Source organism: Sus scrofa, chromosome 13 (genome assembly GCF_000003025.6).
Source record: "Sus scrofa isolate TJ Tabasco breed Duroc chromosome 13, Sscrofa11.1, whole genome shotgun sequence".
Classification (NCBI taxonomy): domain Eukaryota; kingdom Metazoa; phylum Chordata; class Mammalia; order Artiodactyla; family Suidae; genus Sus; species Sus scrofa.
The window spans coordinates 116,724,084-116,751,271 of record NC_010455.5 but is presented as its reverse complement, the minus strand read 5'-3'; the positions used below and the strand labels follow the sequence as shown (position 1 = coordinate 116,751,271).

Below are 27,188 nucleotides of genomic sequence, written 5' to 3'. Positions count from 1 at the left end.
AATCTTCTCTTCAGACCCTCCCTTTAAAAAATTTCCCTAATCACTGGCAGCCTTTTGTCACTAAATACATTAAAGATAGTTAATCTGATTTTCTATTTATCAGGAGTCTCTGTGGCTGAAAGGAGAATAAATTTCAATAGCTTACTAGTTCTTTAACCTTGAGCAATTCTTTTTTTTTTTTTTTTTTTTTTTTTTACTTTTTAGGGCTGTATCTGCATCATATGGAAGTTCCCAGGCTAGGGGTTGAATCAGAGCTAGAGTTACCAGCCTACACCACACCCACAGCAATGCCAGATTTGAGCCACATCTGTGATCTACACTGCAGCTCATGGTAATGCTGGATCCTTAACCCATTGAGTTGGGCCGGGGATCAAACCCACATCCTCATGGATACTAATCATATTCTTAACCTGCTGAACCACAATGGGAACTCCACCTTGAGCAATTTTATGATTAAATCATTTGCACCTTAGTTTTCTTACTGTTCAATGGAAAATATATTTACTTCTCTGGCTTACTGTAAAGATTAAATGATATTGAGAACTATTACTTTTTAAGCATCTTCTCTGTGCCTAGTACTCTAATGGGGCACTGGCAGACATGATCACATTTAATTTTAAACCCAAAGAAGTAGGTGTTATTATCACTAATTACTAGTGAGGAAACTGGGGACTTGATAAGATTTTAAAAACTTGTCTATTTTCACATAACTATAAAGTGGAGAAGGTGAGTTGCAGACCAATCTGTCTATTCCTAAAGCTTGTGGTTATCTCAGATGCTGTGTCCTTTTTAAATCACACCACTTCTCTAGACTATACAGCATTCTAGAAATATTGGGCATTATCTTTTGTACCCAATTTGGAAAATAAGGTTATTTTATTATAATTTAATTGTTTAAAATCATGTACCTTATGAATGATAGAGACGTCACTGTTAACCAGACCATGAAACTGATCATACTGATTTTGAGAGAAAGAAATGAATGTAAGTCAGTAGTGCAGTTGTTGATTATTATTGATTGATTCCTGTTGCCACACAGGCTAGGGCTTGTATGCCCAGAAAGGCATATTGACCTCACTTGTACCTTTCTTTCAACCTAGCGTCACCATCCCTTCCCCCATCACCAGGGAAGAGCAGAGAAAATACAGGACATGTCTATATCCATCTGTGTCTGATCTGTGAAGATGGCTTTTTGAAATAGAAGTCATCTTTTGGATAAGATCAAATTGAAGCAGATTAAATTTTTATTTGCTTTGACATAGATTGGGATCAGTGATGTGATTTTTTTTTCCCCCTCCCATGTAGGGAAGAGAACGAAAATCATCTTGATAAATCTTGACTTTCTTCAAGGTGTTCAGGAGCTTTCTCTTTGGAAAAAACAACAGGCTGTTATGATTCAGAGCTTACACCCTAAAGTTGAAAACTTCTGCTTGTATCCTAATGCTACTAGTGGATTTTGATGGGAGAAAACGTTCTATTCCTGTATTCAACAGTTTATTCCTTGACCTGACAATTTGTGCTGTGGATACATCAGGGGGAGCAAAACAAAGTCCTTGTTCTTAATAGAGTTCACATTCTAGTGGGAGAGAGACAGACAATAAAAACTCAAGATACAATATGTTGAGAGATAATTTGGTATGTCACAGAGGAAAAGAAAGCAGGGACAGGGAAAAGAAGTGTGCAAGGGGGTGTGATTTGAAAGAAGGTTCTCAGGGAAGTCTTCTCTGATAAAGTGACATATGGCAGAAACCTGAAGAAAGTGAGAAACTGAGTCATTTGGCTCAGAAGGGAAAGAATTTTCCAGGCATTGGGCACAGAAAAGGAAAAGGTGCTGGGCTTTTTGTAGCATGTTTTAGGAACAGCCGTGAGACCTGTGTGGCTGAAGTGAAATGTTAAAGTGAGAGTGTAGCAGAAGGGGCTGGGGAGTAACCCATTTGCTGATCACTCATTGCTTCCATTGTAAGGATCTGGCTTTTATCCATAGTCAGATTGGAAAATGTTGGAGGCTTTTGAACACAAGATATTATGATATAATTTCAATTTTGAAATGACCACGGTATTGGGTACCAGGACAGAATGAGTCTTTCGGAGCAGGAGGAGGAAGAAGCAAGAGATCACTGGTGGAAATAGCATAGTAATCTGAGAGTTGGTGGTAACTTTTGCAGAGAGGTTGCTGTGGGAATAATAAGTAGCTGTCTTCTAGGTAAAGTTTAAAGATAGAGACAAGGGGATTTCCTATGATAAGTGAAGGAAAGTGAGGATTCAAAGAGCACTCCAAGCAAGTAAAAGAATAGAGTTTTCACTTACATATGTGGGGGACATGTGGGAGGAGGACATTTTGCGTGGAAATGCAGAAATTTGATTTTTAACATGTTAGGGTGTGAGATTGATGCTTATAAGGGGTTTAAGTGGAAATGTTTTGTAAGTGATTGAATATGTAAGTATGAAGATTAGGGGAAAGTCAGGCTAGGAATTAGAATTTGTGAGCTATGTATAAATAATTTGTAAGGTCTTGAGACTCATTTAGGCAGTAAGTACCTACAAAGAAGAGATTTATAATTGAGCTATGGGCAGTCCAATATTTAAAGATTTAGAAGATAATGAGTCAGCAAAGGATATCAAAAATACTCTGTAGAATTACACACACACACACACAGACACACACATACACACATCTTCTTTTCTAGGAAATCTGATTTAAGAAGTAGGAGTCAGTCTTTGAGAAGGATTATGCTGATTTTTTTTCACAGTACTAAGAAACTCAAGGAGGAAGGGTCTCTGACAGGAAAAGGACCTCTGCTCAGTCCTGCTTGGACCAACAAATTATTTGGAATGGGGTGAAGATGTAGTGTATGATATGATATTTGATAGTAAGAAAAGATGGAAACATGGTTAGAAAAGAAAACAAACTTTCATAATGTTAGTCTTGTGAATATTAATATCTGCTTTTTGAAAAAAATTAGTAACTCTACAAATGAATAAAAGAAATAAAATATACCAGTTCTACTACACTGAGATACTACTGCTAATATTTTGGTGGAGTTTTTTCTAGTTTTTTTTCATAGCACACATCTTAAAATTATTATTATGTTATATGTAATTATTGTAATTTGCTTTTTAATTTTCTGTTAATCAAAGTTGGGGGAGATTCATTCTTCATATTTTGACAAGAGGAGAGAGATATCAAAGAGAAGATTGCTAGTTTGAGAAATATCTGGATATCTACCAGTAAAGGAGAAAGATGACTAGATGTATATATGTGAGAGACAGAACAAGGATAATTCTAGACTTGGTTACTTGTGTGTCTTGGTAACTGTGCTACCCATGAGGACTGAGAAAACCAGACTGACCCAAAGATTTTCTTATTTTAATTTCAGGGTAGATTCCAGACTTTGTTTGGAGAATTGTTGATTTTTCATAACTAGATATGGCATAAACTAAAAGGAAAAGATATTTGGAAAGGTTTTGGTTGATATCAATTTATGTAAACAGACAATGAAATTAATTAGTGACACAAAGCAGGTTGTTTTACTAAATTACTTGGTTTGGCTTTCCCCACTAAGGAAAGAAAAAAAAATTACCATATGTTCCCTATATTTTTCATGTTATGGGTGTCCAATATAGGGAAATATACCACCAAAATATAATATAGATACTTTTTCCATAAGTCTGTGAAAATTGTGAAAAGTCATTTTAGTTTATCAGTAAATTATTATGAACATGACCCCAGCAAAGTAATTTTTCCTGTTGATAATTTTGATCTCATGTGTTACCTTAAAAATAAATGTTTGATGCTATTAGATTCAGAAGATATTGTTAAAACCAGAGCTAGTAAAAGTCCTTTGCAAATGAATGAAATTAATGACAACAATAGAAACAATATTCAGTTGTAAACTTCTGACAACAGTAAGTAAAATATGTGTGTATTTCTGTTTATGCATTATGAGCTCTCTATATATGAGTTCTTAACTGGTGAGCACAACCGGCTAGAGAATGGGACTTTACAAGGTCAAGGTCACACATTCCACTGGCCACACAGAAACATAAAACGATGTCATAGCCATCAGTTGCATCAGAAATTCTATACAGTCATTTCATGGACATGTGCTCTTGGTCACATAAAGATTAGCCAAGAGAGTTTGGCTGGTTCTGTAGCAATCATCATACTATTAGGAAAAATGGACACACAACTCTAAGCACTGATGCCGCACACTATAGGGTAATGATTTCAACTTTGCACATTTGTGAATGGCAGTATGCACACAGAAGCTCACAAATGTATAAACTCAACTGCATCACAGAAGAAAAAAAGCTCTGTTTAGTTTTGATTCTGGTATTTAGCTGAAAACATACTATACTTGTCTTTTGCTTTTTATTTCTACTTAATACTGCATTAATATAGATCTTTAAAGATACATTTGAAGAATATTACATACCTTTATAAATATACAATTATTTTACATATCTTTGCCATTCATCACAAACAGATCAATGAATCATAACATAGTCTTTCAAAATCTAAAACAACATCTTTACATCTTGGAGTTTGTGAAATAACACAACACTGAGAAATTTACTCACTATGTTTCTGCCACTTCACATTGAGGGTCACATGCAATGACAAATACTGAAACTTGCACCACAGATCAAGTTGGAGAAACACTGTTTTTTGATCATTGCATTTTTGCTTAGAAAAAAATCTCAGGCTATGATTTCCTGACATTTCCCTTTCTGATGAGCTGTTCTGATTCCATAATAAAGTACAAAGCAGTGTAAGTGCCCCTGCAGATCCACTCATTATCCACTGGACTTTGGAACCCAAGTACCCCTCTCATCTTTCAAGGGGAATTGTTCTTTTATTCTGCTCATTAAAAAAAAAAAAAATAGAAGAAGAAGGAAAAAGCTAAAATGGCAAGTCCATAACCTCTAGCAAATCATCATTTCCATCTGCAGCCCCGGCAGGTGTTTAAAAGCAAGAGCAGGAACAGAGAGAAAGCCCCTTCTTTAGTGTAAAACTCTTGCTCTGCTTTAGCAAAACCATAGGTACAAACAGTGTGGAACAGTCTCTCAATATGCAAAATGGATGAAGGTGCCCAGTTTTCCTTTATAATAGATTAAATCCAAAGTAGTTCTTTATCAGGGAAATCCATTGTAATCTTCCAATTTCCCCTTTTAAAAATTAGGCTCTGGCTATCAAAGCACATTGACCATGGGAATAAAATATTTATCTAACAGGTTTCAAGTCTTAAAGACAGCTTCCTATTCTTTATTTTTCTTGGACCTTTATGCCTCCCACCCACCAAAGTCTTCACTCAACCCTACCAACAGCCCAGCTGGCACCATAGGTAAGAAGCAAACTGTTTTCTCTGTGACCTCTAAGCATTCTACTCCACAGGAAAAGCAACGTGGAATGCACACTCAGCAGCCTACAAGCCTGGATCCAGTTCATCCTCGAGGCATTACTGCCATAAAACATAATAGTACCCACTGTATTTTGCTCTAAGCAGATTCTTCTCCCACTCCCCTCTCCCCCTTTCTGCTTCTCACTCCACACCTGGCTGCAATTCACAAAGCACACAGCAGACAAAAAGCACAAAACAGCAACAGATTCCTTTGTTTTACATGCAAATCCTACCTCCCGGTAGTTGTCACATCTTCCTCAAAAGCCACGCTTAATTTTTAATGACAGCGATCCAGTGCAGTCTTCCAAATAGCCACCAGTAATCATCATTACCGCTTGTGCCTAAAGCCTTTCTGGACCATTAATGTCACAACCCTTGCTAACTCATAGCTTTAATACTCCCTGCTCAAAATGTCTGAAAGAGTTTGTAAGGACAATAGGAGTGACAGGCACGCTAGACAGCCATGCTTGAAATTAGTTGTCTGAAGCTCCGTTAAAGCTGCTTCTTACTGTTTTTAAAGCGTGCAGGAGGTAGGATTTATTAGCCTATGATAGGCATGCTGCTTCTGTTTTTATTAAATACTGTAATAGGCTGTCTGTTAGCAATGCTGTGATAGGTCCAACATCACTTCCCCACTGCTTTCGAATTCTCATATTAGAAAGGGAGAGAGGGCTCAGACTTCCTTACGAAAGACTGAGTCCGACACCACCCTGTCTATTGAATCAGATTTCCACATTCTTTTTAACTACAGGAGAGAGAATTCCTTTTGCAAATAGGTATTTTTTCATGGAAAGTGAAGTTGAGAATAAACATTCTAGAATTCCTCAAACAATTCTCCCCCCTAACAAGGGACTCCTCCTCTTCCCAGTTTTAAAAATAAGCATTCTTTAGAGTTAGGTGAGAGAATCAGTCCTCATAGGAAATGTTCTCATCATTACTGAGGTAGGACTCAGCATACATTTACATAAAATCTCAAATTAGTTATCAAATGGACTGAAAGGATCAATGAGCACATTTTTATTTCATACTGATTTACAAAGCTTTGTGTTCTAATTTGAAGCCGTCATATGCCCTGCACTACTGTCCACATGGAAAGAATGAATGATGGGTGGAAGAGATGGGCATATGTACACTACCTTGATCCACTCTAGACAGTCATGATTATGGAAGGTGGAAGAGGGGTTTCTTACCATTGGCCAGAGAAGACAGTATTGCTTGGCTGGAAATGCTACTCTGAAAAGTTCTAAGTACTTTTCCAAATAGGGAAGCAGAAAAAAGTTCTTTGTGGCTCACAGTAAAACAGAAGATGTGTTATGCTCCAACCACCCAGATTTAGTCCTTTTCTTCTGCTGTTCTTTCTCCTCTCCTGCTACCCCAGGAGCAATACTTATATCGTAGTTACTATGGAAACCAAGTGGTCTGCTCCAGGGGAGGGGCTTAGGGAAAGCAGCAGATGGAATATGAAGGGAAATGTACTATACTAGCCTATAGAACTGAAAATGAAGAGGGATTAACAAACAAACAAAAACTACTGCAAAACAAAATTTCAAAGGGAATGATTATAAAGTACCACTCTTTAATTACTGGTAGTTTTTTAAATCTAGAAATCTATTATGATCATAGCACCCATTATTTATTATATGTAAGAACTGAATATCTGAATTGCTCAGATATCTGAGTTTTAAAAAGCCACTTTTTTTCTCTTTCTCTCTCTGCTTTTTTTAAACTTATGGTTGTCAGTTTCATTATGCCCTGATTATATGCGAATTTTTGTTGTTACGTGACTGCTGATCAAAATTTCTTTTCAAGAATAAAGTGTGACTTGGTGGGAAAATCTTGCATTACAAACTGTAACCTCTTTCATTCGGATTAAGTATCCCCATGATGGTTTCCTGGGGGCAAAATCAAAATCATAAAATATTGTGATTTAAATTTCAAAAAATAATCCTGTTTCCATTGTATTAAGAAGACAAAAATAAGGCTTTTTCAAATTTTCGGTTCTTAAAGTAGAAAACATTTTTTGGTGTGTTTTGTCCAAAACCTTTCACTAGCCTCATGATCATGCAAGGGGAACTATTTCTTAGCTGAGTAATTAAATTTCACAGTTATAAGGAGTCTGGGGAATACAAAATTATTGTCTTTAGTACCTCATTTTCACAGTTTGTAATTGGAGTAACTGACATCACTGAAATAAGAGCATAAACATTCCAAAATGAAATTGTTGGAAGGTAATTCTTCAGGATATTATAAAAATTCTATGGTTTTTAAAAATAGGCAGGCATAGCATTTAAAATTTTGAAGACACATTAGTTCAGGGGAAATGAATCTATGATATTCTCTTTAAAATTTAGGGGAGAGTAGCATTATACAGTGCATATCTCAAATATTTTTTTCAAATATAAGGAAGGACAATCCAGAAACCATTAATAGCATATAATGGAGGCAAAGGTGGGGGGTGGGGTAGAGAAAGAAAGAGGAAGAAGGAAGGGTGAGAAAAGGGGTGGGGGGCTCCTCAGCTGGATACTTCCCTCCAATCCTCAGTGTGATTCATTCAGGAAATAGCTGTTAACATTACAAGTAATAAGGATACAGTTTTGATTCTTGAATGAAGTAAAAGGGTAGGGATGGGGCAGAAATGGTTAGTGATCCTTTAGGGAGGCTCTGTTCTTGGAGGAGCAAAGGTTACTTGACCTCTCTGAGGATGAAGAAGGTTGCTAGAAAAGGCAGTTCAGATGGGAGTAGGGGTGGGGTGGAAGATGGTTTGTTAATAAGGTATTAGAGGAGGAGCAGGAAATGAGGAAGGGAAGCTGAAGGAAGGGAAAGAAGAGGAAAAGAGATCTAAGAGGGAAGAAGAAAAGAATTTCTGGAGGTTCTGGAGATAGCATGGTGTTGAAAGAGGTCACAGGCTTTGGAATAATGATGCCTGGTTTTGAAACTTGGCTTCATTAACTTTTATGAGCCTCTCCTGTAAAATGGGGTGATCAGAATGGCTGTTGTAAGACTACAGTGATAACGAGGCAAGGTACATGATAAGGGAGGAGTGAGCTCTTATGAAAAGTAATACTAAAATAAATGCTAGTTTTTATTTAGCAGCCTGAAAGATGGAAATGAATGATTAGAAGAGGAGGTAGGAGATACAATAGGAAAAAAGAGAAAAGAAAGTAGGAAGAGAGGAGACATGGCTAGGAAAGGGAGAGAAGGGGCCTGGAACAGAGAAAATCCCTCTTGTTGGGTCACATAAGAGAGAATTTCTTGTTTTTGTTATGTTTTCCGGATTTCATTTCCAGTAACTGTCACCTTAGTTTTCTCCCCATAATGAAGATTCAGATAATGAAGTATCTTTGGCTCTCACACCTTCTTTAACAAGAAAGAACCTCTGTGGATTTGTTAAGAGCATGTTCTACCATTTCAAAAACAGCTGATCTGAGGATCGAATTTAGTAATTCATAGCATTGCTTTTCTGGATGGTTCCCTGGAGAATGAAGTTTGGGGCAGCAGAAGGTAGAAACTGAAGTGATATTTCAGAATTGTATTACCAAACACATTCAACAAGAGTACTCTGTGATTCTGTAACTTGATAACATTTTTGACAGCATCTGCTCTCTGAATGCACTTTAAAAAAAAACTTGTTCTGCAAAGAATGTGTGTATGTTAACAAATACTAGGTTGAGAACGGGAGTCTGGGCTAAAGTGATGTGATCACATATGCAGAGAATTTGCAGTTTACATGCACAGCCTGCAAGTTAAGCAGTTTAATGAATGGAACAATGAATGCATAATTTTATTATGAGTCATCACTATTAAAATGAAAATTTGATAGATACATAACCAGAAAGTGTAGTTATCTGTTACAGATACAAGCGCTAATTATATTTTTGAGTATATAATTTATGCTCTGAATAATACAGAGAGTAACTGCTTTTGCCCTGTTGTGACTATTTTTCAAGCAACAATAGGAAAGTTAGTTTAGAAACTGTTTCCTTCCTGTTATATTCCTGTGAAAGCTGGAGGTGACTCACTCTGAAGTCCCAGTTTAGATCCATAAAAGAGGCATTCTCTAGTATAAATATGAAGTCTTAGCCCTAGAAAGTAGTTAAAATTAAACAGTTGATGAAAATCTGACATTTAAAACACAAATGTCTGATTTCCAAGACAGAATGGAGTGCCTTTCATTTGTCTCAAGACTTTTCCTGAAGATTTTCCTTCTTATTAGAGAATTTTTTTAAAGTTTAGTAATGGAATGATAATTTCTAAAATGTTACATTTATAAGTATATCACATACATCTTATTGATTCTCAGAATGAAGCTACTGAGAGATAGGGCAAATATTAGTAGTTCCATTTTTTTTGGAGAAATTGAGGATGAGAGAGGTTAAATGATTACTTTAATATCACATAGACTGTGGAGTTCCTGCTGTGGCTCAGCAGTAATGAACCTGACTAGTATCCATGAGGGTTCAGGTTCAATCCCTGGCCTTGCTCGGTGGGTTAAAGATCTGGTGTTGTCATGAGCTGTGGTGTAGGTCACAGACGTGACTTGGATCCTGCACCGCTGTGGCTGTAGCAGAGGCCAGCAGCTGCAGCTCCAACTTGACCCCTAATCTGGGAACCTCCATATGCTGTAGGTGTGGCTCCAAAAAAAAAAAAAAATCACATAGCCTCTAAGCATGTCTTCTAACTCATAATCCAGAATTATTTTTTATTTATTTTTTGAAATTTTTTATTTGTTTGTCTTTTTGCCTTTTCTAGGGCCGCTCCCGCAGCATATGGAGATTCCCAGGCTAGGGGTCTAATCAGAGCTATAGCCGCCAGCCTACGCCAGAGCCACAGCAACGTAGGATACGAGCCACGTCTACAACCTACACCACAGCTCACGGCAATGCTGGATCCTTAACCCACTGAGCAAGGCCAGGAATCGAACCTGCAACCTCATGGTTCCTAGTCAGATTCGTTAACCACTGAGCCACGATGGGAACTTCTTTATATTTTATTTATTTATTTATTTTTTTGTCAATCCAGTATTATTTTTATTTCATGAAACTTTGCACTTGGCTCCTAATATTTCTCCTAGAAATATCTAGAAATATAAGTGCCAGAAGAAATTTTTTAAACTGTAAAAAATAAAAAGTATAAGTTGGAGTTTACTAGTGTATTGTTTTCTCTTCCCATCTGGCAAATATTCATGCCTTTTTAAAAATCATTAGTTTGGTAGCTCTTTATTTTTATTTTTATTTTTTGGTTTCAAGGGCCTTCAAAATTTTATTTTTTTATATAATGATTTTTATTTTTTTCATTATAGCTGTTTGACAGTGTTCTTTCAACTTTCTACTGTACAGCAGCAATATTAGAAAGCCACAGTAAATCAAGACAGTGTGGTACTGGTACCAAAACAGGCATACAGACCAATGGAACAGAATACAGAACCCAGAAATAAACCCAGACACCTATGGTCAGTTAATCTTTGACAAAGGAGGCAAGAATATAAATGAGAAAAAGACAGTCTTTATGTTTTTAAGGTGAAGTTGGTAAACCTTTTTAAAAGATAAACTATAGATTTTCACAATTCTTCTCATTACAGAATTGACACTGGATATAATTCTACACTAGTTGTGGTAGCTAAACAGGACTCTCTGATCTGTGGGCTACAAGCACAAAGTCAACTAGTGAGGCCATGAATTGGATCATTTTCTTGGATTCTCTGATTGTATTTCTATCTGTCCTCATAAAAATTAGGGGAGAAATACTTGCAGGATCAGTCCTATCAGCAGGTTTCAGATAATTACCATTCTATATGCATGTGGTTGAAATGGGAAAAGGAGGTAGATGATAATGTACTGTTCACGTTAACTGATTGGCCTGAGTTTTTGGGATAGAGGAAATATCATGCCTCCCATCACCAAACACAGATAAAGACTCCTGAACCAGGAGCCCAGCCTGGATGCCCATGTTTTAAGCACTGGCACAAGCTAGTTTAACCAACTTTCCAAAGCCATCATTCTTTGGCTGAGCCATTGCATTTGGCAGACAGCTTATTGGGGCTGCATTTCCATCCTTCTGAAGCCTGTCAGGGGACTGGACATAAATCAGCTTTAAAATAAAACATAAAATAGAGCAATGACAGTTGTTGGAGTTTTATTTCACTTGGATTCTCTTACTTCCTGGGGCGTCCTAGCTGCAGTCTTCCTGCTTCCTGGAAACATGCATTATACCAGTGTGATGCTCCAGGCACAGAGTATCTATGAGCAATCAAGAAGATGATTGCTGGTTGCTATTATTATTATTATGACATATGGTGCTGTAGTAATGTGTACCTTCTACACAATATAGCATTAGATATGATACCTGCTGCTTTCAGTATCAGTTAATTAAAAGACATCTGTCTTAAAAACAAAACAAAACAGAAAAATCTCTGGTATGCAGAAGGCTCCAACATTGTGTACAAAGGACAAGGATTTATATATTAGCATTTACATTCATGTGTATATTTGAATAACTCACTGAAAGTTGCTAGGTTCTTAGGAGAAGAATCATTTAGCAAACAATGCTTTTTAGCAAATATGTGAATATTTGCTAAAAGGCCCTGCTTTGCAAAACTACTGCAAAATCTATTATTTCTTTGTTAGTTTGAGAGTTTGTAAGTGTTTACTCTATGTTAGACATCAAGGAAAGCCTTAATAAATATTTCTACATTTCATAATATACTTAGGGAAAGAATCAGCAAAATAGATATAAACAAATACATTTCAGTGTATGAAATGTATTTGTAAATACACTGAAATGTATTTGTAAAGTTCCTTTTATTAAGGGTATAGGTTAGGTATGATGGTGGCTTCATTGCCTGCCCTGTTCCCTTCCCCCTAAAAAAAACAAGACACTGTTTAATTCTAATTATAAAAACGACACATGCTCATGATTGAAAAATTGGAATTTACAAAAAATATAAACAAGTCTTCTATGATGCTACAATCTGTAGATAGGAGTTCCCATCGTGGCTGAGTGGTTAACGAATCCAACTAGGAACCATGAGGTTGCGGGTTCAATCCCTGGCCTTGCTCAGTTGGTTAAGGATCCAGCATTGCTGTGAGCTGCGGTGCAGGTCACAGACATGGCTTGGATCCCTTGTTCCTGTGGCTCTGGCTTAGGCTGGTGGCTACAGCTCCGATTCGACCCTTAGCCTGGGAACTTCCATATGCCACGGGAGCGGCCCAAGAAATGGCAAAGAGGCAAAATAAAAAAATAAATAAAATGCAATTTGTAGATAACATATTATTACATGTTACTAATATTTTAAACACCGGAATTATATTGCATATGTAGTTTTTTTTTTTAGAAACATTAACATTTATTAAATTTTTAAGATAAAATGGGCTAAGCATTTTACATATTTTTATGTTTACTTCTCATATTTATCTTTGATAGTAGGTGCTATTATGCTAATTTTATAGAGGGGGGAACAAAAACTAAGAGAAGTCAATAAGTTGTCTAATAACAACACTAATTAGCACTAAGTTTCAGGATTCAGTTCTCTGACACCAAGTTCTACAGTCTTTTTTTTTTATTATTATTATTACTCAAATGAATTTATCACATCTGTAGTTGTATAGTGATCATAACAATCTGATTTCACAGGATTTCCATCCCACAGCCCAAGCACATACCCTCACCCCCCAAACTGTCTCCTCCAGAGACCATAAGTTTTTCAATGTCTGTGAGTCAGCATCTGTTCTGCAAAGAAGTTCAGTCTGTCCTTTTTTCAGATTCCACGTGTCAGTGAAAGCATTTGCCATTGGTGTCTCATTGTATGGCTGACTTCACTTAGCATGATAGTTTCTAGGTCCATCCATGTTGCAAAAAATGCTGGTATTTTGTTCTTTTTAATGACTGAGTAATATTCCATTGTGTATATGTACCACTCTTCTTGATCCACTCCTCTGTCGATGGACATTTAGGTTGTTTCCATGTCTTGGCTATTACAAATAGTGCTGCAATGAACATCAGTACATGTGTCTTTGCAAGTCATAGTTTTCTCTGGGTAGATGCCCAGGAGTAGGATTGCTGGATCAAATGGTAGTTCTATGTTTAGTTTTCTGAGGAATCTCCATATTGCTTTCCACAGTAGTTGCACCAATTTACAATCCCACCAACAGTGTACTAGTGTTCCTTTTTCTCCACACCCTCTCCAGTACTTACTGTTTGTAGACCTTTGGATGATGGCCATTCTGGCTGGTGTAAGGTGGTACCTCCTAGTGGTTTTGATTTGCATCTCTCTAATAATGAGTGATGTTGAACATCTTTTCATGTGTTTCTTGGCCATATGTATGTCTTCTTTGGAGAACTCTCAGTTTAGATCTTCTGCCCATTTTTTGATAGGCTTGTTTGTTTTTTTTTTCCATATGTAGTTTCATATGTTAACTTTCTCCTTAACATTAAAACATGTTTTCCATGTTAATTTAAAATCTTCAAGTCTCTTTTAAAGGATGCATAATATTTTATCATATGAATATTCCCTAAATTATTTTAGAAATCCATTGTTGAACACATAGGTGATTTTTATTTTTCATTAGCATAGTGCTCTGTTGGAGATCTTTTTACATAAATCTTTGTCTACAACTCTGATTATATTTATTTAGGAGAGAGTTTTACATCTGGATCACTGGCTTGAAATGTGTGAACATTCCAGGGGCTCTCTTAGCATGTATTGCTAAGCTATTCTCTTGAAGGGTTTTACATTTTCAGAGTTCTACCTGTGGGGTCTGACTGGCCTAGGGAAAGGTGTTCATTGTGGTGGAAAGATGGGTGCTTTGCTTCTCTCTTTCGTATGGAGAGGTTTATTCCACTTTCTTTTTGCTTTGGGGCCTGAGTAGAAGTCGAGTGTCAGAACAAGAGGGGAGAGAAAGGAGGGAAAGGGAAGAGGGTTATTGATGTTGGAATTTTTGTTTTGGTTTCCAAAAGGGGAAATGTCTATTCCCGTTGTGGGAGGAGGGAAGGTGAAGACCTGCTGCAAAGCCTGGGGCTTCCATTCATGGTGTTCCTATTGCTCTGAGCAGAGTCCCTCTCCAATGGTGTTCCTTGAACCCTGGGGCATACCTACTCTTGAGGGATTCTGTCGTTTGCCAGGGATACACAGATCTGCAAGTTAAATCTGGTGTGTGTTTCTGGAAAACCAGTTTGCTTAAAAATTTTTGGGGGGCATGAGTTTTGAATTTTTGTGTTTGGGAAGTTTTTAGCACATACATAAATCACTAGAATTGCTTTTCAAAGGTCATTAAACCCGAGACTTGTCCAGCAAACAGGACAATTTCAGGAATGTGAAGTCATTGGAAGTCTGGAACTTTCTTTGTCTTTAAGGAATTTATGGCATTTGTCAAAATGAATGGAGAAAATGTTTTCAGTGAAAATCTGTGATGCTAATACTGAAAAGTGTGGGCATTTTCTGACAAGTTAGAAGAGACCTGTGTTGCTTGTTATTTGAAAAAGGAGTCTGCTATCTTTCTAAGATTCAGTAATTTTTAGATGTCACACTCACAGAAATCACCCACACAAATCAGATCAACATCCTGCCAAAATAGCAATCAAAATTTTAATTTATATGGGAGTCCACGTTTTAATTCCTGCCAGTGAAGTAACTCAAATTTTGTATGTGTGTGATTTTTAATTCCATTCCTAATTTGTCTTCTTAAATTATACTAATTTTAAAATTATGTTTTTAATTGGGATCACAGGTAGTTAGAAAGAGTGTGCTCTTTTGAAGAGAGCTTAAAATATCAGAAAATATGCAAGATAATGAAGTAAATTCAGAATAACCTGAAACCACTGAGAAATGTCAGAATTGACATCCCTAAAACTTGCCACAAAGCACTCAATAACAACAAAGTTGATAGTGTGACCCAACTGTTTCTAGTAAATACATAATGAGAAGCAGCAAACAAAAAAGTATAGAATGTCCCCAAATGTTTATTTAAATTATGTGTTTATTTTTATGGAGATGAAATATTAACCTTACAGAATGGAAAACACTGGATACATTTTCCATAAAGCCATCACTTATGCAGGGAAATTTAAAAACTGATCATTGCAGTTTTTGGGAAAAAACTCCCTAGAATTTTACCAAATTAAAAGGAAAAAGTCTGAGGAAATTTACTAGAATGCATTGCGTTATAAAAAACAAGCAAGCCATTCAAAACAGCTTGACATTATCTTTATTTTTTTATTTTTTTATTTTTATTTTTATTTTTTTATTTTTTTCCCACTGTACAGCAAGGGGGTCAGGTCATCCGTAGATGTATACATTGCAGTTACAGTTTTTTCCCCCACCCTTTCTTCTGTTGCGACATGAGTATCTAGACATAGTTCTCAATGCTATTCAGCAGGATCTCCTTATAAATCTATTCTAGGTTGTGTCTGATAAGCCCAAGCTCCCGATCCCTCCCACTCCCCCCCCCCCCCCATCAGGCAACCACAAGTCTCTTCTCCAAGTCCATGATTTTCTTTTCTGAGGAGATGTTCATTTGTGCTGGATATTAGATTCCAGTTATAAGTGATATCATATGGTATTTGTCTTTGTCTTTCTGGCTCATTTCACTCAGTATGAGATTCTCTAGTTCCATCCATGTTGCTGCAAATGGCATTATGTCATCCTTTTTTATGGCTGAGTAGTATTCCATTGTGTATATATACCACATCTTCCGAATCCAATCATCTGCTTGACATTATCTTTAAGTTCAAAATGTTATCTCTTCCATTTCCTTTGGAGGCTGAGGCTCATGGGATAGAAGATAATTTAGGTAAATCTTGACTATAAACATGGCCAGATGGTGACTTTGTGAAATTAGAAAAAAAACTACTTCTTTAACAGACATTTATGAACCAATTGCTAGAAAATTGTCTCAATAAGTAGGAAAAAATGATGATATCTAGGAAATAAATTGTAGCCCTAGCGTAGAAAGCATGCATAACTATACACAGTGTCTTTGCATGTCTGAACCAGTCAGAGGTACCATAGGTGAAAATAATGTTGCCAAATTTGTTTTAAAAAGGCTGAGATTAACCATACTCCTTTCCTTATATTTTCATGATAACTTGGTTGTTAGTAATTTTGATATTTGATAATCCATGATTTTATATATATATGTATATGCGTATGTATATATATATATATATATATATGGAAAGGAAGACATAGAATCTAAGTATATCAGTTACTTTATAATATGCAAATAGAATTTTCCCTTTAAAAGACTGAGACTGTTGAATTGGGTTAAAAAAACAAATTCAACTCATGTATACTATTTATAGACATAAAATCAAAGTGATAAATAAAGGTTGAAAATAACGAAGTAGAAAAAGAGATACCAATCCAATACAAGCTAAAAGAAAGCAGGGGTTGCAATGTTAATGGAAGTCAATATATTTAAACTTAAAAGTACTATAGAGGATAAACATAAGCATTATATAATGGTAAAATTGATAATTTCTGAAAAAGCTCTAAGTGTCATAAGCCTATTTACTCTCTCATCATTTAAAAAATATAAATCATTGGAGTTCCCGTCGTGGCTCAGTGGTTAACGAATCTGACTAGGAACCATGAGGTTGAGGTTCCATCCCTGGGCCTTGCTTAGTGGGTTAAGGATCTGGTGTTGCTGTGAGCTGTGGTGTAGGTCGCAGAGGAAGCTCGGATCCCATGTTGCTGGGGCTCTGGCGTAGGCCGTTGGCTACAGCTCCGATTAGACCCCTAGCCTGGGAACCTCCATACTCCGCAGAGCGGCCCTAGAAAAGGCAAAAAGACACACACACACACACACACACACACACACACACACACACACACACACACACTATATATATATATATTTAAATATGTATATATAAATCATCAAATACCTATGCAAAAACTATTATAAGTTAGAGAAGAACTTTTATTTTTATTTTATTTTATTTTGCCTTTTTGCCTTTTCTAGGGCTGCTCCTGCGGCATATGGAGCTTCCCAGGCTAGGGGTCTCATCGGAGGGAGCTCTAGCAGCCGGCCTACGCCACAGCCACAACAACGCGGGATCCGAGCCTCCTCTGTGACCTACACCACAGCTCCCGGCAACGCCGGGTCCTTAACCCATTGAGCAAGGCCAGGAATCAAATCTGCAACCTCATGGTTCCTAGTCGGATTCGTTAATCACAGCCACGACGAGAACTCCGAAAAGAACTTTTAGATACTATAATGACAGTGATAATGTTAAGAACTGGACAGAATTAGTGAAATTATGGAAGAATTAAACTCTACCATACATCAATAAGTATTTTTAAAGGGCTTCCATCTCTCGAATAAAGAATTATCAATACCAAATAATAACAGTGAAATAGCAATAGTAAGAATAATGATGATGAAGTACTTGGCTGCACAGAAAAAAACTGTACAAATTTTTAAAAGTTAGAATCTTATGAGCCACATTTTTCTATCACTTACTGATTAGATAATTATTTATTAGAAATAAATAACATATAGATGACCCCCCCTCCCCCAAAAAGTTTACTTCTTAGAAATGAAAAAATCCCAAAACACTCTTGAATTACCACTTGGTCAAAGGAAAATCAAATGGTAATGATTACTGTGTAGGAAAATACAGAGGAAGACTTTGGATGCTATAACCTGCTTGTCTAAAAATATACAGCCTTAAATGCCTTTAGTATTAAATAAGAAAAATGAAAAAGTAAAGCAAATGGTATGCATCTGAAGAGACTAGAAAAGTAATTTTTAAAAGCAAGAAATAAAGATAAAAGCAGAAATTAGTAAAATGGAAAATAAATGGAAGAAAAGATAAATGCAAAACCCTAAATATCTAATGGGAAAGATTTACCTGTAATGAGCGTGATTAAGGAGAACACAGTGTATAAAAAATATACAGGATATAAGTGAGAAGATAGATAACTAAATATAGGATATTAAAATAATTGTAAGAAAATAAAATATTTGAAAACTTAGATAAAATGGATGATTTGCTATCAAAAATATAAGTTGGTAGAGTTGACTCAAAAATAAAAAAACCTAGGAAGTTCCTGTTGTGGCTCAGTGGTAACAAGCCCAACTTGTATCCGTGAGGATGCTGGTTCGATCCCTGGCCTTGCTCAGTGGGTTAAGCAATCTGGTGCTGCTGTGATGCCATGAGCTGTAGGTCACAGACATGGCTCAGATCCCGTGTTGCTGTGGCTGTGGTGTAGGCCAGCAGCTGTAGCTCCAATTCAACCCCTAGCCAGGGAATTTCCATATGCCACAAATGCAGTCCTAAAAAGCAAAAAAATAAAAATAATAAACTTAATAAGTAATCATCTTAGAAGAGATCATACCAGAGAGTAGATATCTCGATATGCAGACAACCAGAAACATGTGTTCACAGCTAAAATTTTATCTAAACCTTAAAGAACAGGTCATTCTAAAGCTGTTTCTAATCCAGATCATAGAAGAATGAGTAAATTGTTTGATATGATTTTATAAAATCAATATAATTTAGTACCAAACCAGGATAAATTATTTCTGGGCAAAAAGGAAACAAAAGCCATGCAAAAAGAATAAACGAATGATCAGGATCATTAATGAATATGGCTTCAAGATTCTAAATGAAATATTAGAAAATAAAACACAGCAAGTTATCAAAAATAATACATTGTAACAAAGTCAGATTTATTCAAGAAATGCCACATCCATCAATCTATCAACATAAGCCTTCAACAAATTGAAGGAGAAAAGCCATATGATCTTACTGAAAGATGTTGAAGGGCATTTGATAAAAGTCAACAGCCTATCCTAATAAAATGCTAAATAAAATAGGAAAAGAGGACTACTTAATATATTTATACAAATAAATTTATATTACATATAATAAAGGCTATCAAAATCTAACAGCAAATATCCTAAATGTGAAACTCTCAAGTCATTTCAATTAAAAAAAGGAATTAGGGATTCTCAGTTTAAAATTCTTGATTTCCCATTGGCCTATTCAAAAGTTCAAGCTTCCTGACATATGAAGTCATTCCTGTATGGCCTCTGCCTACCTCTTTAAAGTTTCATTTTCTTCACCTAACTTACATATAGGTCACGATCCATCCACATCTGCTTCTAGACTGCATTCTCCCCCGCCCCCCCCCAAGGGTGATGTTATTTCATAGCTCTTTGCTTTTGCTTAGATTGCCTTCTTTTGCCTTTGTACCTGCTATCCTTCTCTCACTTTCATCTGAGCAAGTCCTCATCTTTAAGACCCAGCTCTTACCCTCCCCTAAAAGCCTAGGCATTTCTCTAATATTGCTCTTAAGAAATGCTGTTTGAGCACCGAAATGGGGTCTTTTTTTCCTTTGTGTACCTAGTATCTAGCACTGTGCCTGACACATAGAGTGCATGTAATAAAAGTTAACTGAATTAATGTATAAAGAGATGAGCAAATCCATGAATATTATGGCTTCTGTTGCCTTGTTTCCTTTGGTTTTATTCTTCCTAGTAACAGTGATGGGATGACTTCCTGCAGAGATGCCCACTCGTGATGTTGAAAAACCTGTCTCTTTGTATATGGATGAATTCTCTTTTGTTTTATGACCCATATGCATACTTGGCAAATGATGCTGTTAATGCATTTTACTTGCCTTCTGCTTCATGAAGTGTCAATCGTGTCCATATCTGCTAAGTTATTTGCTTGTTCCTTTGTTTTTGCCATTGTGTGCTGACAGCATGGGGGTAAGTGTGGAGACAGAAGACATGTTTCAGAAGCTCTGTTAAGTGACCCAGAAGAACTCTTTACCTTGCAGATGGTGTTTCATATAAATTCTCTAGTGTCCTGCTGAGGTGTTTTTCTTGGCTAACAACTCACTGGGCATTTTGACAACCATTACTTGTAGGGTATGTGCCTTACTACCTTAACTACAATTCCCAAGGCTATCTAGGGGAAAAACCGAACCTGAACGGATTCAGAAGAGTTCAGACTCAGTTGATGAGTCTGATTCTTCAGCTTTTGGAATTTGCCACTTCTTACAGTTTTTTTGGTCTCCCATTCTAACTTCTGCCATCTGCCATGGTTAGGTAGTGCAGGTGTTCAGAATTTTCTTGTTCTCCCGTAAACATGACTCTTCCATCCCCTTTATCTGTCTGGTCATTAGTTATCAAATTGTTGATGATATGATGGACCATTCCTCAGAACATCTGCTCCAGATGCTACTTCTCTAAGAAGAATGAGAAACAGCTAATGTGCTTTGTAATTATTAGCTCAGGTTTAATTGCTTTCTTCTAATTCATTGTGCACAATTTTTAATAATTATATAATTTAGTCAATTGTCCAATTTATTTGGGCATGTAAACTATACCATATGGAAATCAACATCATATCCCTCCAATTTAAAAACTCATTTCAGGTATCACGTTCTCAAGGAAGTCTTGCCTGACTCCATTCAGAATGAGTCAGAATTTCCTCTTCTATTCATGTGCCACATTTTATTACAGTTATTTGTATCTCTTTTACTAAGTGGTGAAGTTGGTTGGATATGTTTTTTACTTTGTAAGCTCATTTGTTATCACAGTCAGCAAGTGCTTAGAAAATTGCAGATGCTCAGTAAAGACATATAGCCTGACTTACCGGCTATAATGGTTGAACTCCTTATAGCCGTCCTTGTGGGTCTTAAAAATGCAGAAAATTAGTGCCAGGGAATATCCTAATAAGAAACTTCTAGTTATACTTCTTTAGAAGCCTGATTTAGAGGCAAGGACACTGGATTTGAGGTTGGAAAATCTGGGTTTTAGTGACATGGCTGACATTTTTGATCTGTCTCTTTAGAAAAGTCAGTACATTCAGCTTTCCTATCTATAATATGGAAATACTAGTATGTCATGGCTACCTCATATGAGAGAACCAAGTAAGAGAGCATTTGATAAAATTTAAAGCAATACAGAAGAAAGCTGTTGAAGCTGAATGTGCTCATTTTGAAATATTCACAGGTCATATGATATTTTAAATTTTTTGCACTTAGTTACCATTTTAAAAAATGATGTATCACACAAGCAGTATTCAGCATTCCAAAGGATATGGTAAGAGTGATTTTTCCTTCTATGCCTTACCAAGGCTTAAGTAATCTCTGAATATGGAAACATGGCAGGTAACAAAAAATAAGGAGCAAATAAATAATTGGAGCATCCTTCTGTAAAACTGGTTGCTGACTTTCTCTTTAGTTTTTTTCTGTGCCTAAATGGGATTCCTTATATATCTAGGAAGCATCTTACTGAATCAGGCTGTCTATATAAGACCTTTATTGAGTAATTCCTAAGGAATTTTACGTTTTTGCCTTCCTTGATATGAGGTCTCAGAATTCACTTGGCTTCAAATAGATGCATGTGGCTACTGGGAATTTGCTTCAGCTTTCCCCTCCCTCTATATTCTGTTGAGTTTGAAGGATACTTGCTGGCCTTCCATTTGTTAAGTGAGGGATTGCTGATCAAACACTATCTCTCAACAGGGCCTAGAATGACTTAGAAAATGTTAAATTTTACTTTCATTTGAAAAATCTCACAATCACTACCCTATCTTTGCTAATTCCTACAAAGTTGCCTAATTGCTATTACCACTTGTTATTTTTGGGGGTATTCAAAAAATTATAGACTTAATAATACACCTCTATTCTGAAGAATTTGGAACATAGGACCTTTTTCAGGTGCCTGAGCTGCTTTCTTCATCACTTAGGACAGGCATATTTGCCTGTGACCTTAAATTAATTTTATGCCAACTAGCTGCACTTATCAAAGTGTTGGGAACTGATTTTTTTCTTTTATCATAAAAAAAAATTCAAGCTTTATTATAATGCTTTAAGAAATTCCGCTTCTTTTGATCTCATCCCCTTATTGCATTTTAAAAATCATAGTTACTTGGTGTTTTAGAACCGATATACCAAAAACTGAATATGTTAAAATTATTTGGAAAAGGGCAGGTAGACTGAAGGGCAGAAACAAAAATGCAGTAGGGATAAGCCCCAAAAAAGATATGTTAAAATGTTACAGATTTCTTCACTGAACTCTCTGAGATGTGGTGGATTCAGATGTTACTTACCTTGGTCACAAGACTGCATTCTGCTGAACGTTACTTGTTACATACCTAGGCTAGCATTTATTTTTAAGGATCACTTTCTGGTTATGTTTCTTGTCTGAAAAGCTGTGCTGACTTACATTCCAGAACGATAAAATAGTTGCCTGCTGTTGTTGATGGGATATTAGCTCAGTTATTGGAATTAATAGAAGTCTGGGAATATGCTTCAGATGAAATGGGAAATTAAAGGCCTGTAACCATAACTTTTTAACAGAGGAAACCATTATAAAATTTATGTTTCCAGAAGTGTAGATTTGATATAGACTTGGGCCTAAAAATATCTGCCTTCGAATTGGACTTTTGCCTTTTACTTTTATGCAAACCAGGATCAGCCCTTTAATTTACATGTGCTTAATTTTCTCATTGATTAAGTGAAACTTATAATACCTACCTCACAGAGATGTCATTAGGTCCAGTTATTTGAAAGTTTTTTTTTTTTCCCTAACAATGTAAAAGTGTTAGCATTATGGTTACTGCTTATCAAGATCAAATCCTGTCAGAAAAAACTAATCTCATCTAGGACAGGAAGGTAGTTTTGTTTCCTGTAAATATCATTTCCTTTGACCTTGATAATATTTTCAAATTGAGCTTTGTTGTACAATATAAACCCTTATGGAAATGTGTCTGAGAACACATACAGTTCTTCAGTATGTTTCTAATACCTGGTTAGAAACATCATCTGAGAATGGTCCTTAAACGTAAATGTTGGCCCAGGGAGGTGACAAGGGATGTTCAGTAGGAAGAAGTCTTTGGTAACTCACCAAAGTAAGTTTCAACCAGTGACACACAAAAAGTTCAATGAGACTATTAAGTTGTTTAAGCATACCAATGACAATACTGTATAAACTTGGTTCTATTTGATAAAAGATAGAGTCAGAATTCAAAATGACCTTGGTAGCTTAGAAAAGAGATCAGATATAGATGCAGTAAAGTTCTGCCTAACTAGGAGCAGAGGTAGACAGACACAGGGTAAGCGGAAGGCCCAAATGTGCCTATATTTATGGAGGAAAAGACCAGGCTGTGCATGAGGAGACAGAAAGAGAAAGTGAGGTTCTGGGTAGTTATCAGATTGCTGTGAGTCAGCAATGCGGCACTGCGGTTAGAAAGGGAGCTGAGTGCTGCAGGGCATGGCAGGAAGGTGGTGTGGAGCAAAACCTTCAGGTGCAGCTCCTCTTAGAGGGAGAACTGGGCAGGCCACATTGGACCCCTAGTTGGAGAGCCTTCTGGACTTACCAGCTCAGAATCCTGCCTCTGATTACATTTCTATAAATGTTTATTTAGGATAGCTACCCTAATTCTTTATGCAGAGGGTTAAGATGGGAGCCACAGAGGTGAATTACACATGGGAGAGTGTAGTTTTTTAAAAGGTGGATGTTATACCCCAACCATCTCAACCCTTTTATTAAAAAAATTGTTTGTGAACTGCTTAGAAATTTTCAAAATATTTTAAGGGCACCCTAGTTTTCAGCTGTCATCTCTTGTATATATAATTCTGTGTTTACTATTCATAAGGGTACTATGCACAGAGAGCATTGTACTGCCTGTCTTATTGAAGTTACCCAGACAGCCCCATTCCCTTTTGTCTGCCTGCTGAACAGCTCCTCATCCTCAGGTCTCAGCTCAAGCTGTGCTTCTGTGTGAAGCCCTTTTTGACCTTCCTAAGAAGAGTTACATCTTTTGTGCTTGCCTCTGCTGCATCCCACACATTTTCTGATTAGAGCTCATTAATCACACTGGATAGATTTAGAATGTGAGCTTCTTGAAGGTATGGATAAAATCATATCTTTGTATCCTCATCACCTAGAAGGGTACCTAGCATATGGTGTGTGCTCAATAAATATTTATTGAATGATTAAATGAATGAATGAAGGTCAGTATATAAGATTTATTGTAGATAAATTTATTGTAAGTATATAAGATTTATTGTAGATAACCTATTGTAGATAGGTTAAAAAGAAAGAACCTCCAACTTTGTACATTCTCTAGTGTGTACCCCACAGGTACATAGTGAATTGTACTTTAAGCTGAATTTTTAAGAGTTTCCAGTGAACTGTAAGGAAGAAATCTTTGCTAGTAACAACTAGGCATGGTCTTCCCTCCCTTCATCTACCAGGGAAGAGGTAGAGTAAGTCCCTTTAAAGGTTAAGATCCTTTGTTACTTCATGCTAAACTCTAGCACTTACTATCCTTTAGCTCAAACCAGTTTGCTGAGAATTATGACAGAGACAGAATCAGCCTGAAGGGCACAGTTCCACTTTCAACAACCTGCACGAGGCTTCCTCTTTTGAAATGATCCAAACATTTAACAAGTGATGAAATTTTCGTATTGTCACATACTTAGTTCACAGTGAAGATGACAATGAAGCCAACCCTTGTATTTTTGAAGGCTGCAATGCATAAATGTGTGTTTTTGATTCTATAAGTCTGTTTTCTTATGGCAAGTTTGATCGTAGGCAAACAAAAAATCTTTACCATAGCATTGTCTCCAGACATTCTGTGTCTGTCCTTTGAGCAAAGCATTTGATGCCTGTTGAGGATTTTAATGATCTGTTCCTAACTCTAAAGTTGCTGATTTCTGAGACGTGATTCCCTTCATCCATCACCATGTTTGTTTCAGAAACAAGCAGAGCAACAGAAAACCGCGTTTGCCTAATGGCATGTGTAAAAACAACAACAACAAATCTCCCTCTTTTCCTCCAGCTCGTTTTTAATATTAATCTTTCCACGAGTACATTCAACTGTCTTTAATGTTGTCAACATGTTCCTAAGCAGGCTGACTGGGGTGTTAGCAAACAGCAGCAGCAGGAAATCTCCGGCCCCTGACAGGGAAGACTGCCCTCCAAGCAGTGAGTTTAAAAAGCACGTATTAGTTATTTTTTTAAACTTTAGGCTCTCAACAAGTTTATTTATGGTGTAATTTAATTGTATGTTTAAAAATGTCATGGTTTTTACATTGCTTCATGATTTTATTAGTTCCTTTTATTAACAAATGAATTATGGATATTTTAATTCATAGCTGAATTCTTAAATGTCTAGAAGATATGATTTGTCAGTCACAGGTATCAGGACGTTGGAGAGGAATCAGTAATGGTGAGAGATGAGCTTGGGAGCCAGGCTCACTTGAATCTGAATCATGGCTCTGCAATGTGCGGGTTTCATGACTGGGCAAGTGACTTCATGAGTGCTCTGTGCCTCAGCTTCCCCATTGATGAAATAAGGTTGGCATTATTTCCTTTGTAGAGTTATTATCAAAATTAAACATTACTAACATGTAAAATTCTTGAAATAATTTTAAATACATAGTGTATTTTTGCTAATGATGGAGTTGAGGATGCAGTTTTCCAGCTGGCAGGGTTTATCCTGACAGGCATATTCCTTCCTTGACTGGAGAACTCAGATCCTTATTCATAAAAACAAGTTCCATCTCTTAGGATGGGAAAGACTGACCTGTTTTCACAGTGTTAATTTTCAAATTTCTTAAAAAGCACAAAACAACTGAATGCTTCAGTGTTTAGACTTTCTAATAACAGCATTGAGGATAGAAAGCCTAGTCTACATAAAACTAGACACTACATTTATCATTTATTTTCTGAATCTCTAAATACATGTCTTAGGCCTTTATTTTATTTAAACACTTGGGTGATACTTAAGTTGCAGGAGTATCCGCAGCCATTTGTGTTTGGATGACTTTCTCTTAGTCTTGAATACCATGCAAATATATATTCTGATAAATAATTATATTTGAGAAAAATTTTCAAAATAGTATCTAGAGAATCTGTAGAAATAAAAAGAAGGTGTTGCTATTTTAAGGTAATTAGTATTTTAGGTTCCTCGGCAGTAAAAATAGGACTTCACCAGATGGCAGACGTCTTTTTGGTTAGTAATGCCATGCTGTATTTTGAATAAAGACATGCCAGGGGGAGGAGTTGTTGAGAACAGCTTTTTCAAATCACACCAAGGCATGCAATATGGAGCTTTGGGAAAGAGGAGGAAAGGAGTAAACAAGGAAGGTATTTTTATTACATAGGTATCCGAACACTGTTTTCTTGAGAAAATGTAACTTTCTCACAGGAAATTAGATACATGAGGGCAGTGGAATTTTGTGCCAGGTATATATGTTGGAGCAATATGAAGACACTAACTTTCTAGACATCTCAGAGCAGGGGTCTTCAAGGTAGTTAAGAGACTACCTATTTGAGGAGCCTTCCAGGGACAGAATGGAGAGACGGGACAGACAGGATGGCAGGTCTGCCCTGCTCTGAACTCTGTGTTCTCCTTGTATCACTCAGGAATCGATGTGAGATTCTTTAAGCTCCCTGGGAAAGGCACTGGGGAAACAAAGTATCCCCCAGATAGCTTAGAGCCTGGTGGAAACAGTAGAATTTAGCTTCCATTTACAGGCAGGAACTAAGGCTAGGGCAAGGCCAAGATCTCATAACTATGGCAGCTAGTGGCAGTTATACCTGCATGCAAAATTTTCTCAATCTGATATTCTCAATCCTTTCCAGGTTGCCTTGCAGGGACACTGAGGAACCAAATGACTGAACCATGAAAGGGTCCCAGATATAGTAATATCTGACATTTATTGAACACCTACTGTGTGCTAGAATCCTTACATGTGTGTCTGCTCCCTTGTCAAGGCCTCAAGATAGGTATTATCTCCTTTCCATTGGAATTACAGGG

The 27,188-nt window shown here is 36.6% G+C and overlaps 1 protein-coding gene and 1 long non-coding RNA gene across 2 annotated transcripts in view; one reads left to right on the top strand and one right to left on the bottom strand.

Moving 5' to 3' along the window:
• KCNMB2 (potassium calcium-activated channel subfamily M regulatory beta subunit 2) overlaps window positions 1-6,068 on the bottom strand; it is a 254,097-nt gene extending 248,029 nt beyond the window's left edge. The window contains exon 1 of the mRNA XM_013982218.2: window positions 5,636-6,068. The gene's annotated coding sequence lies outside the window, so the exon portion shown is untranslated. The remainder of the gene's footprint in view (window positions 1-5,635) is intronic.
• Window positions 1-27,188, top strand: part of LOC106505750 — a 342,957-nt gene that overhangs the window by 292,567 nt on the left and 23,202 nt on the right. The window lies entirely within an intron of this gene.